The sequence below is a fragment of the Eublepharis macularius genome, chromosome 13 (assembly GCF_028583425.1).
Source record: "Eublepharis macularius isolate TG4126 chromosome 13, MPM_Emac_v1.0, whole genome shotgun sequence".
NCBI classification, from domain to species: Eukaryota; Metazoa; Chordata; class Lepidosauria; order Squamata; family Eublepharidae; genus Eublepharis; species Eublepharis macularius.
Window position 1 is genome coordinate 23,021,734 of NC_072802.1, and position 13,865 is coordinate 23,035,598.

Consider the following 13,865-nt stretch of genomic DNA (forward strand, 5'->3'; position numbering starts at 1 on the left):
CACCAGATCTAACACCACACTGGCTATCTAATATGGTCAGGAGTCCACAAGTTTGCCACTGGTGAAGGTGTTTTTCATTCTGCTGAGACTCCCCACACTTCCCCCATGCCTTGAGAACGGTTTGAAATCTCCAAGACATTGCGCAAAAAAGGATTCAAAAGCAGTGAGACATCTGGGCGACAGTGTCTGCGAGATCCACCCACCATTTGCCAATCTCAGAATATCAGGAATCTCGCACAGCCTCAGAGAGGTTCAGAAAACAGACGTGTCACTGCTTGAAGGATCTTTCCAAAGTCAGTGTAAGGCCTGGGAGGTTTTCCATGTCCTTCTCCCAACCTAGAGGACCGAGAAATCTCTCAGATTTTACACTGAGAGAAGTTCAAGAAATCAGCAGTGTATTTCATTGTTTTCTAAGCCTCTCCCAAGGTTTATCGTGACAAGGATAAGGGAAGGGCAAGGTTGGTGGTGGGTACAAATTTTGCCCAGCTGACAAAATCAGCCTCAAATATAAGTCTTGCAGATCAGACTGAGAGGAATCACATTCAAGTGCCTGAAGAGGACCCAACGATCCCACCTGTAGGATAACCAAGTCAGAAATCCACCACCACCGCGCCCCCCAAAGTGACAATGAAGATAAGAAAAGAACACGTGCCAAGGGTTTTTTCCTTAGATCTTTGCAGGTCTTGAATTTGGAGGGAAGATACTCAAGGCCCAGCCTCTCCCCTTTTAGAACTGTACTAATAACGTCTTCATAAACAGGTGCAACCCATACCAAAGGTTAACAAGCTAAGACAGGGAATCCTGCAGTATTTCAAGTCAAGGCCCAGATTATATAGGCCCCGACAGCCAAAGTAACCCAAGCATTCCCTGGAGGGGGGGGGGGGAAACAAAACCAGTTTAGAGCAGCCGCCCGCCCCAGAATTTGAAACTGCATCTGATAATCAAGTATCAGCTTTCCTCGAGGGGGATGGCTCAACCATTTGTTACACTGCACCGCTTAAATCTGACTTGCAAACATTCACAAGTCGCTGAAATAAAACCAGGCAGCCTGATTGTGCAGCAGCACTTCAGCATATTAATGTCGAACGGTTCCTTAACAGATGCTTATTTACAGGACGGCTTGGCTCCGAAGAGTCTAAGGAGCACGACTCCCCATCTCCACAGCAGGTGCTCCCTTATTTCCAAACTCTGGTGTCATGGGACTGTTCCTCAGAGTGCTGGCTGCAGGACCACCATCTGGGAGTCGGCTAAGGGATATTTCCAACACTTCCTAGACTGAATGTTCTTTTACAGAGATTTTCTATGCAGTGCATAGGAGAGAGATGCCTCTCTTTATATAGGTCAAAAATCAGACATTCCAATTCCTGTCAGATCCAGCAGAGCCTCAATAACGGCATAAAAGCCAAGCTTCAAAGCACTCCAGAGGGAGCCCAGAAAGTACACCAAGATGTTTGATCACCCGTCTCAGAAAGCATAGGGCTGTTCAGATCAATACGCAGCATGGACTGGGGAAAGGAAATGATTGCCCAGCACTCAACCCAGAAGAACTCTCTACGGCAAGGAGAAGGTTCTCCACCGATGCACTCCACCAAAGATTCATGAATTAACTCCCTCCATGCATCAATAAACCATAGACTTTACTACTAAGTGTCATCTGTTGCTTTAACTATGATCCTACTGAGTAGATCTTGCAAATTTGCATTTATATAACCTATTACATTGTTAATTGAAATTCCCTTGAAATTGACTGTATTAACTCACACTTTGTAATCTTCCTTGAGTCAAGACAGACCATAAATTACATAAAATAAAAATAAATAAGGATGTAACAACTTTGCTGATCAGACTAGTGGTCCATCTAGTCCAGGACCCCGTTTCTCATAGCGCATGTGCACGTGGACGTGTGTTTTAATTGGTTGTATTCTTGGCGAACCCTCCATTGTAGTGATATGTTTTTCGATTTAATATGTAATGGTTGTTGTGGGTTTTCCGGGCTGTATTGCCGTGGTCTTGGCATTGTAGTTCCTGACGCTTCGCCAGCAGCTGTGGCTGGCATCTTCAGAGGTGTAGCACCAAAAGATAGAGATCTCGAGAGATCTCTGTCTTTTGGTGCTACACCTCTGAAGATGCCAGCCACAGCTGCTGGCGAAGCGTCAGGAACTACAATGCCAAGACCACGGCAATACAGCCCGGAAAACCCACAACAACCATCGTTCTCCGGCCGTGAAAGCCTTCGACAATTAATATGTAATATTTTGCTTTTAATGCTGTAAAACCCTTCAAGCCTTGTTCGAGGGAGAGGCAGTATAAAAGTCTAAAAAAATTAAAATTAAAAAATTAAAAAAGCAACGTATCAGATACCAAAGGAAGCAAGCAATGCCTTTGACTCATTTTTGTCCACCAGTTTCCATTATTCAGTGGTATACTGCCTACAAACATGGAGGCCATTTAGCCTTCATGACTAATTGCCACTGATAGAACTAGCCATCATGAAGTTGTCCAATCCCTTTTGAAAGTCTTCTCTAAGCTAATAACAACTATGCTTATATACCATTCTTCTAGATAGAAGAATGCCCTGCTCAGAGAGATGAACAAAGTCAATGTTGTTATTATCCTCACAATACAACTAGGGAACTGGGGCTGAGAGGAGTGGCTTACCAAAGGTCATCTGCTAAGCTCATGGCAGTAGTGGGATTCGAACCAGCAGAGTATTGATTCACATCCCAACCACCTAACCACTATGCTACAGCAGTTAAGAGGCCATTGCTACATTAAGTTCCAAACAACAATTCTGCGCTGCATGGAAAAAGCATCTATAATCTATAAAAGTACCCTAAATCTATAATCTTTCAGCTTTATGGGTGCTTCCGAGTTCTCTTTATCTGCCTTCGACACACTAAACACAATTTTCACATGACTCTGATGGCACATACCTGACGTTGGGCCTAGTCTGGCATAGTGCTCCTAAAGGAGTATACTGATTGATCACAGGCAGAGCCAGAGGACATGTGATCAACTTAACTTGTTTAACTCTTTAGACACACGTGCCTTGAACCTCATACTGCAGCATTGACATAAGCCAATTAGCTTGGATTACCATATATGGAATAGGCTGCCTTCAGTATAAAGGGGGAAGCAGCTTTGTTTTTCTGTGAGGAACCTGAGGTAACTTTCTTTGTGTTAAGAACCTGTTCCTCCCTTTATTGCAATAAAGACTTTCTGTACTCCTTCTACTCCACCTGCCTTCTCCTTAAATGGGCCAGGAGTGGGTGTGGCCCTATTTGGGCTAACAGTTTCTGGCGACCACGAAGGGACCTCCACTGAACTGACAGGCGTGGCGGAATGGCAAGGGACGGCCAGGCTGGTAGTGCACACCATGGATCCATTGATGTCCAAGGCTTGGAACTCCCTTGACTAGGCCACAGCTCCTGTGGTGCAGCGGACGTCCCCAGTGAGTAGAAGGACTGACAGACTCCCAACTACAGGGATTGGTGGTAGCTGACTGGAAAAGGTAGGCCTTGGTGGGAAAACGGGATCCTGGGCAGATCTGCATAATCCCACTATAAGTCCTCAGGTAACAGAAGAGGCCCTGGTTGCAGATCGCAGGATGGGAGGAGGGCAGTCTAAAAAGGAGAAGTGTACTCCTCTAGGGTGTATGGTAAAGAACTGGGATCAAATTGTGGGATCACAAGATGTTGACCTACCACAATATCCTGTTAGTAGACTGGTTAGGTACTGTACTATTGAGTGGCCCCAATATACGTTTGATAATGGTAGGCTGTGGCCAGAACAAGGAACTTTTGATTTTAGTACCCTGAGGGATTTATTAAATCTGACATTTCAACAGGGAAAGTGGAATGAACATGATTATGCTCAATTTTGGATGTATACGGCTACCAAAGCTGATTTGTTACAGAATTGTAAATTAAGAAAGAAGGATATGCAAATGTTACTTGTAAATGCATCTAAGACTCCTGTACCTTTGCCCCCAGAGGGATTGGGAAAGGGCAGACCAAAGAGGCAGGGCCAGGGAGAAATAGAGGAGAAAACCCCTGAACAGGATGATGTGGATCCAGTGGATGGGTTACAAGGACAGGCGTGGGAGGGAAGACAGGCAGTGAGGGATCCATTGCAGGTCCCCCAACTCTACCCTGAATTACCCCCATATCCCGGCCCATGTGATTCCACCACCTCACCAGTTTCAAGTGCCCCTTCGGTGGAGCCAGTGCCACCCAAGACCCCAACTTCCACTTTTATTGACAAGAAAAAGCACATCCTTGAATTGGTGGAAGAGCTTGAGTCCCCAATTAAGGAAACTCCCCCGGATATGGGACTCAAAGGAGAAAACATGACTCTGAGGCCACCAGAGGCCCGTCACCCTCCTGATAGACTACAGCCGGGACTCCAATGTCCATTAAGGGAGGTGATTGGGGCAACAGGTCTGACTTATGTTTATGTACCATTCACAACCAGCGACCTGATGAATTGGAAGAAAACCATCCCCTCCTTGAGAGAGGACCCTGATATTGTCCACAGGGAATTTAGTAGCATTTTTCAAATGTACCAACCTACTTATCAAGATTGCCAGTTGCTACTGAATAATATTCTTACACCAGAGGAAAAGAGATTAGTGATTGAAAAGGCAAGAGATATTTATGAGGCTAGACAACAAGCGTCGGGGCTAGCAGCAGGAGCCCACAGTGTTGACCGGGTGGTGCCAAGAACGACTCCAAATTGGCCACATGATACAGATATAGGACGGGGCCTTCATGCAGCTTACCGTGAGCTAATTTTGGAAGGGTTGAAAAAGGCAGTTCCCCGCAGAATAAATTTGAATAAGGTCTATGAGGTAAAACAGAAGAAAGAGGAAGACCCCACCCAATTCTTGCAGCGATTAATGGAGGCTCTTCGGGCTCATGGAGGATTGGATCCAGAAGCCCCAGAGAATCAAAGAATGCTTAATGCCTTGTTTGTGGGACAAGGATTTGATGATATCAGAAGGAAGCTGCAGAAACTGGAAGGCTGGGAGACGAAGGGAATTTCAGAGCTGGTCGAATTAGCATATAAGGTTTATTTAGGAAGGGATCGGGAAGAGAAGAAGAAAGAAATGAAAGCACAGGCAATAATGTTGGCACAGGCTATTGGGGGCATTCACTTGAAGCAGCCTGGAACCAGGAGACCAGAAAAAAGGGAAAGAGAGGAAAGAAGAAGGAAGCCATTGAGAAAAAACCAGTGTGCCCTCTGTCGACAGGAAGGACACTGGAAACGAGAGTGCCCAAATCGAAGGCCAGAAGACAAGTTCCAAATGCTAGAAAAGGAGGAAAGTGAATAGGGGGGTCAGGGGCATAAGCTAACTTTAGCCCCCTACCCTGAGCCCCTGGTAAATGTGATGGTAGGGGGAACAGCAATACCTTTCCTTGTTGATTCTGGAGCAACCCATTCAACGGTGCCTCAACCCCCAAAGGGAACAAGAGCTACTAAAAAGCAAGTTCATATTGTTGGGGTAGATGGAAAACGAGTATCCCAGAGTTTCCTTACCTCCTGTGATTTTGAAGTTTGTGGAACCCAGCTGCATCATGAATTTTTGCTTACCCCTACTTGTCCTATTGCCTTATTGGGAAGGGATGTGTTGTGCAAACTACAGGCGACTCTGGAGTTCTCTGATAAAGGGGTGAAGCTGACAGTGCCTAAAGGCAATGGATCTACATATTTGATGGCTTTAATGGAACAGAAGCCGAATACCTTAAGTAAGCATTTACCTGAATGTATGCTTGCAGAAGTGGATGAAAGTGTATGGGCTGAGGAAGGATCACCTGGATTAGTCCTTGAAGCTATACCAGCGTCTATTACTGTCAAGCCTGGAAAAGGACCCATCCGAATTCGGCAGTACCCATTATCAATGGAAGGAAGACGTGGATTGCAACCAGTAATCACTCAGCTTCTAAAGGAGGGGCGGATAGAACCTTGTCAATCGCCATGGAATTCACCAATCCTAGCCGTCCCCAAAGGAATGGAGAAGAAAAAGTGGCGTTTGGTCCAGGATCTTCGTGCAATTAATGCAGTGGTGAACACCCGACATTCAGTGGTCCCAAACCCTTATAACATCTTAGCTACGATCCCAGGGGATCATGAATGGTTCACAGCCCTGGATTTGAAAGATGCGTTCTTTTCCATTCCTGTGCATCCTGACTCGCGGGAACTGTTCGCTTTTGAATGGGAGGATCCTGATACAGGCCGGAAGGCACAGTACACCTGGACAGTGTTGCCCCAAGGATTTGTGGACTCACCAACACTCTTCAGCCAGGAGCTAGGAAGAACCCTCTCCAAATGGAAGGGTCCTGAAGGAACATCTCTGCTTCAATACATAGATGACCTTCTGATATCTGGAAACACAGAACAGGTAGTTGAAGAGGCAACCATATCTCTCCTCAATTTCCTTGGGAAGAATGGTTATCGAGTGGCAAAAGAGAAAGCCCAATTAGTTACACGGGAAGTCCGATATTTGGGCTATTTAATCTCCCATGGGCAACGGCAACTGGACCCTGGGCGTAAAGAAGCCATTTGCCGAATCCCACGTCCTCAGACAAAGCGTCAGCTGCGGGCCTTTTTGGGAATGGCAGGATTCTGTCGAGTCTGGATTCCAGGGTTTGGACAATTGACTAAACCTCTCCATGCAAAATGTCAAGAGAGTGAACCTGACAGTCTTCAATGGGAACAGGATGAGATCAGGGCCTTCGAGCAAGTGAAGAAGGTTTTGATGGAAGCTCCTGCATTGGGCCTGCCAGATCTACAAAAATCATTTCACTTGTTCGTCCATGAGATGAGGGGAGTTATGTCAGCAGTTCTCACCCAGAAACTAGGACCGGACCTCAGACCTGTAGCCTATTTTTCCAGGCAGCTGGACACAGTGGCCCAGGGTTGGCCGACATGTGTGCGAGCAGTGGCAGCAACGGCCATGGCGGTGGAGGAAGCCCGCAAGTTTACACTTGAGAATCCAATGCATGTGTATTGCCCACATATGGTGTGTTCCCTGCTTCAGCAACGGGGAAGTAAATGGCTGACATCGGCCAGAATGGCCAAATATGAGGCACTCCTCTTTGGAAGAGAGGACCTGACTTTTGAGAGTTGCAATCGCCTCAATCCAGCCACCCTCCTTCCAGATGAGCTGGAGTCATCAAACATGCATGAATGTTTGGAAGTGGTAGATAGCTTAACAATGGCAAGAGCAGACTTATTGGATACCCCATTGGACAACCCAGACATGGAAATATTTATAGATGGTTCAAGCCGGGTGATAGAAGGAAAACGAAAGACTGGGTATGCAGTTACCACTCTGCATGAACTTTTAGAAGCAGAACCCCTCCCATCTACATGGTCAGCCCAAGCTGCTGAGCTGTATGCACTCAGAAGAGCCCTAATACTGGGACGAGGACAGAGAGTGACTATCTACACCGATTCCAAATATGCCTTTGGAGTTTGTCATGCTCATGGAGCACTGTGGAAGGAACGAGGTTTTCTAACTGCAAATGGGGATAGAATTGCCCACAGTGAGTTGGTATTAGAACTTCTGGAGGCATTATTGTTCCCAAAGCAAGTGGCGATAGTCCATGTTAAAGCACATCAAAGGGGGAAAACTCCAGAAGTTTGTGGAAATAACATGGCTGATGAAGCAGCGAAGCAAGCAGCACTTAAACCACTTGGGAACCTGCAGCTCGCCTTAATACCCAGTTTTCGCCTACCGCCCTCACCACAGTATACCAAGCAAGAGGAACAAGAGGCCATTACCCAAGGAGCTTCTAAAAATGAAAAAGGATGGTGGATGTATTGTGGTGGTAAAATCTTAGTTCCCCATGCTATGCTGCGAAAGCTCTTATGGGACTATCATCAATCAACTCATAACAGTGGCCGAAAGATGGTGGAAGCACTTACTCGCCATATCACTGCTGTTGGACTCCACCAAACAGCCGAACAGATAGTGCAGGCTTGTCCCACTTGTCAGAGAGTGAATGCTAAGACATCTAGGATACCACGACCTGGAGCACGCACATGGGTGAATCGTCCATTTCAGTCAATACAAGTAGATTTCACTGAATTGCCTCGTCAAGGGAGATATCGTTACCTCTTAGTGTTAGTAGACAAACTCACCGGATGGCCAGAAGCGTTCCCATGTGCCTCCCCAACAGCCAAACAGGTTGCCAAGGTCCTCCTCCACCACATAATTCCGCGATTTGGGACCCCAGAAGTCATCAATTCGGACCGAGGGACACATTTTGTGAATCAAATTATACAGCAAGTATCCCTCGCACTAGGGATCTCATGGGACCTACACACAGCTTGGAGACCACAAGCTAGCGGTCAAGTAGAAAGACTAAATAGAAGTTTGAAGACCTGTCTAACTAAGATTTGTATGGACACAAAACTGCACTGGCCAGAAGCACTACCTATTGCCCTGACACGATTGCGGGCCACACCTAAGGGAAAATTAGGGTTGAGCCCCTTTGAGCTATTATATGGAATGCCCTATCCCATATTCCCAAAGGGGGGAGTATTAGATTTTGAGATAGGTGACATACAAATGAAAGAACATGTTATTGCTTTGCAGTCTGTTTTGCATTCTCTCCACAGGGCTGCCCTCGTTGAACAGCCTCTGCCCTATGACTCTCCAGTCCACTCCTTCCTGCCAGGTGACTGGGTGTATGTTAAGAAATGGAAGCATAGTCCTCTGACTGCAGATTGGGAAGGACCCAAGCAAGTGCTCCTTACCTCACACAGTAGCGCCAAAGTGGAGGGTCATGATCCTTGGATACATCACACCCGATTAAAGAAGGCATCGGCTCCTGAGATCTTGGATGAGGCTGAATTACCAGTATCCTGGACTGTGAACCCGATTAGTGATCTTAAGTTCTTGTTTAGAAAAGTGCCTCGTTGAAGTCAAAACTCTCTAGTAACTATTTTGGGAAGGGGAGGGAAATCTTTTACAATTCCATTTAAATGAGACCTAGGCCAAGTATGTACTCCCCTTGCAAGGTAATCTTAATAATCAGTCTTTTCCAAGTGTCGAGACTCATGGGGGGAGAATGGGAACATCATGAATATGGAGAAGAAAATTTGTTCCTCCATTTCAGTATGAGGGCTAGTGAATTGTTAAATGTTACTGAATGCTGGATCTGTGCCCTAATGCCTGAAAGTTCTCGCCTAGGTATGCCTTTAATAGTCAAACCTTTGACAGCTGCTGAAATGGCTGTAGCTCCCCGGCCTTGGCTAAATGATACTACCGCCCAAAATAAAACTTGGCAGCAGATAGGGTATCGAAATTTAGGATTCCTCCAGGTAGTCCGAACCCGGGGAGAGTGGTGTCTTTGGAAGAATTCATCCTCGCCACAGGGTAAGAGGTTGGGCAGATCTCTATGTGATCATATTTTTCTGGAGGAGGGGAGATATGATGCGTATGAAAATGGATCAAAACTATGGCATAAGGGTGTTATATGGAATCCCATAACCAACCTATCTGAGCCCTGGTGGTCCTATAAGGATGAGACCGTGAATGATACAGATTCATCAGATGTATGGTGTGAACAAGAAGGTATTGCCTGGAAATGCTATTACAAACATCCTAATATATCTGCAGTGGGGCCAGGTACCTTTGGAACAGGGTATTACTCAGCTCAGTGGATAGGGGCAAATTCCTCATTAGATCCTCTGCAGGCGCTAGCTGGTCACTACTGGGTGTGTGGGCGGAGGGCTTACTCTGCATTACCAATAAATGGAACAGGGATATGTTATTTAGCCCTTGTTTTGCCACCCTTGTTTGTTACTTCATCTTTGGGTACCAGACCACACATCCGGAATTATAGAGATGTAGAAACAGCTCAGCAGTATATGAAGCAATATTTACCTCTTACACGGTTTGGGCTATTTCGAGGACTTAATGAGGCTGTTTGGCGTTTACAAGCAGTGGTCGAAATAGTAGCCAATGAAACCGCTAGTGCCCTGAGAGACCTTGCCACTGAACAGGGGCTTATCCGACAGATGGCCCTGCAGAATCGTATGGCTCTGGACCTAATTTTGGCATCGAAAGGGGGCACTTGTGCCTTAATTAATGCCACATGCTGTGCCTGGATTCCAGACAATCGGCAGGCAATCTTTGATAGGGCTGCTCACATAGCGCAAATAGCTTATGTACCTCCTTATGAGTCATGGTGGCAGACCCTCTTTGGATCGTGGTGGCCAAATCTTGGGAACTCCCTTAAGTCAGCCTTGGTACTTGGGGTTTCCATACTTTTCCTTGTTATGTGTTTATGTGTTTGTGGCCAAACATTGCCACTAGTTATTGCAGGTTGTATTAAGTGCTTTAAACTGGAAGCTATAGAACAAAGATTTATAATGCTTCAACATTATCGAAATCAAGGTGGCCCAAGTGGCCCACTGTAGGTTAGACCTTGGGCCAAAGGGGGGACTGATGGCACATACCTGACGTTGGGCCTAGTCTGGCATAGTGCTCCTAAAGGAGTATACTGATTGATCACAGGCAGAGCCAGAGGACATGTGATCAACTTAACTTGTTTAACTCTTTAGACACACTTGTGCCTTGAACCTCATACTGCAGCATTGACATAAGCCAATTAGCTTGGATTACCATATATGGAATAGGCTGCCTTCAGTATAAAGGGGGAAGCAGCTTTGTTTTTCTGTGAGGAACCTGAGGTAACTTTCTTTGTGTTAAGAACCTGTTCCTCCCTTTATTGCAATAAAGACTTTCTGTACTCCTTCTACTCCACCTGCCTTCTCCTTAAATGGGCCAGGAGTGGGTGGGGCCCTATTTGGGCTAACAACTCTCTATCACATCCTATTCTCCTTAGTTGTCTTTTTTCTATCCTAAAAAACCCTAACCGCTTTAGTTTTTCCTAACAGAGAAGTTGTTTCAACCAGCTTATCATTCCAGTTGCCATTTCATCCAATGTAGGGATGCCCACTGGAATAAGAAGAAAAAGCTTGGGACTGAAAGAACCTAATAACTGCTTTGGTGGTTCCAAGCAAACATCCACCTAGCCCAGAACGATATCTCCACGAGCATCCAGCCAAATGACCAAGGGAGTACACAAACAAAGCCAGTGTTGTCATGCACCATTCTCAGTTATCCAGCACACAGAAATAGAAGGTACATTGCTTCTGTACTTCTGCTCCTTATCTAAGATATCAAGACAGTGCTTTCCTTTAATCTGTTTTAAGGCCGTCTTTGATCACAGTCATCTTAACATCCCACGGCAATGAATTCCACAGCTCTATGAACTGCTTGACAGAGTGGATCAACTATGTCAATGTAACTGTTTTGAGAGTGATTTTTTCCTATTTAGTCTGTTTGCACTGCTCATAATTACATAAACTTCTATAATCACTTTTTTCCAAATGGCTCATAAACATATATAGTAAAGCAGATAGTTCCCATGCCAGAAAAACAGCAAAACAAGGCTACTATAGACAAGGTTTGGGGTGTCTTAGCATGGCCAGATCTGGGCTGGGAAATTCCTGGAGATTTTGGGGAGGGAAACCTCAGTGGAGTACAATGCCATAGAGTCCACATCCCAAAGTAGCCACTTTCTCCAGGGTAACAGACCTCTTTGGCCTAAAAACCAGCTGTAACTTCAGGAGATCTCCAGCCATCACCTGGAGGTTGGCAACCTAAGAGTGTGTATCTATTTTAGGCACATTGCAAGTATGCAGAAAATTATTACTTTGGAAATTTACACACACACGCAAAGCCCGCCCAGTGAGGACTGAATATGCTTCTGAAGCACGGAAAGTTCAGAATAGCTGAGATTCAGTTAAAAAGGGATAAAAGGAAGGGGATGAATAAATTAGTCTGCTCAAGCCACAGAATCATGAAAGGGGAGATTTGGGGGCTGGGATTTCCAAATCGCTTGCATTGCCCTGCAATTCCTGACAGACCTTCCGTTTATGTTTATACCTGTTTACCTGCCCATCGTTCTCCATTCACTCCAGCACCCTCTCTGAGTGCTTCATTTCACCTTCCTTAGCAGAAGGTAAGATTCTCTGGAAAAGTCAATAATGCTAGGAAAAGTAGAAGGCAATGGGAAAAGAGGAAGACCTAAAACAAGATGTCTTGACTCAATAAAAGAAGCGACGTCCTCCAGTTTGCAAGATCTGAGCAAGTCTGTTAATGATAGGATATTTTGGAGGTCTTTCATTCATAGGGTCGCCATAGGTCAGAGGTGACTTGACAGCACATAATACACAGCAGTTCACTGGGACCTCCCTGTTTCCCCCAAAGAGATCGTTCTCCAACACTAATATTTTCACTGCTTCCTTATGCTGTAATCGCTTGCACAGCTAAGATGTTGACGAGAAGTGCCTGAAGGCTTACCATGTTTTGCGGTCTCGAATCTCATAAAAAAGGACAAGGGCTGGGTACACTGGAAGAGGAATGAAAAAGCTCAGAACTGTTTTACCAGCTTGTTGTGTGGTTTTGTTGAATTCCTGTAGGGCACGCCATCTCAAAACTTCATAGGTCCTCTGGAATTAATTTATTACTGTAATTTATAGCCCACTTTTTCCACAAAGGGACCCAAAGTGGTTTACATCATTTTCTTCTCCATTTTCTTCTCCCAACAAACCTGAGAGGTAGGTTAGGCTGAGAACATGTGACTGGCCCAGAGTCACTCACTTAGGGCCAAACTACAAGTGACGATTGACACAGGTTGGACACTTGTCAGCTTCCCTCAAGTATTGATGGGAAATATAGGCATCCTGGTCTTGCAGATTGGCTCTCCAACTGCTGTCCAATGGACTTTTCAACTGTCACTTGTCCAACATTCCACCAAGTGGCCTACATTTCCCATCAAAACTTGAGGGAAGCTGACAAGAGTCCAACTTGTGTCATTCGTCACTTGTAGCTTGGCCCTAAGATTCCATAGTATAGTGGAATTTGAACCTGGGTCTCCCAAATTCTAGTCCAACACTCTGAACGCTACACCACAAACACCTGAAGCTGGCTTATACCAAATCACACCATCGGTCCATCAAGCTCAGTATTGTCTGTTCAGACTGTGAGCAGCTCTCCGGGACCTCAAGTTGAGGACTTTCAAATCACCTTTTAACTAGAGGTGCTGGGAACTGAACCTGGAACAATCTGCATACAAATCAGGGGCTCTTCCACCTGCCCTCTGCTTTCAGATTTGCCCCTCCCCCCTTCAGTCAAGGTACTAACCCATTTTTTTCCCCACCCAGAGCTCTGCAGCTTTATCTCTAAGAAACAAGCAACTTGCTATCCAGTTGCCTGCTTCCCTCTACCTACACTTTAGTCTGCCCACAATATCATAACCTCTACTGCCAGAAGCTGCATTATTCCTACAGATCACAGCAGAGAACACTTGATATATTTCATGCAAGAAAACCTAGACCCCTTAACTCAAGAACCAATTCATGCAACCAAACTGGCATGGAATGAACATGGAGATGAGGTGCACTCGATGCACACAAAACTGCATCCGCTTCTACTGTTCAACCAAAGGAAAACTGACCGATGGTAGATGCAGGCAAGATGAAATCAAGGTAAAACAACTACTACACCAATAGGGTAGACCCACATTTTTCCCAGGTAAATACGGCCTTGTGGGAGCTGGCTACAAACACTTATTCACAAATGTAAGGGCAAAAACATCAGGTTTCCCATTTTTCCACATGCAAGATAAGATAACTCAGGCAGAGTTTAAAACAGATTGCTTCTCTTACAGTCCTTGACCTTCTGTTTCCTCCATTTTTCTTCACTCCCACAGTCTCATGGAAATGTGTGACCCTGAGGGACAGGCTACAGAAATTCTACATGGATAATCTGAACACTGAGAAAC

At 45.5% G+C, this 13,865-nt stretch overlaps 1 protein-coding gene across 1 annotated transcript in view; it reads right to left on the reverse strand.

Annotated features, from left to right (window-relative positions):
- MID2 (midline 2) overlaps positions 1–13,865 on the reverse strand; it is a 228,760-nt gene that overhangs the window by 172,724 nt on the left and 42,171 nt on the right. The window lies entirely within an intron of this gene.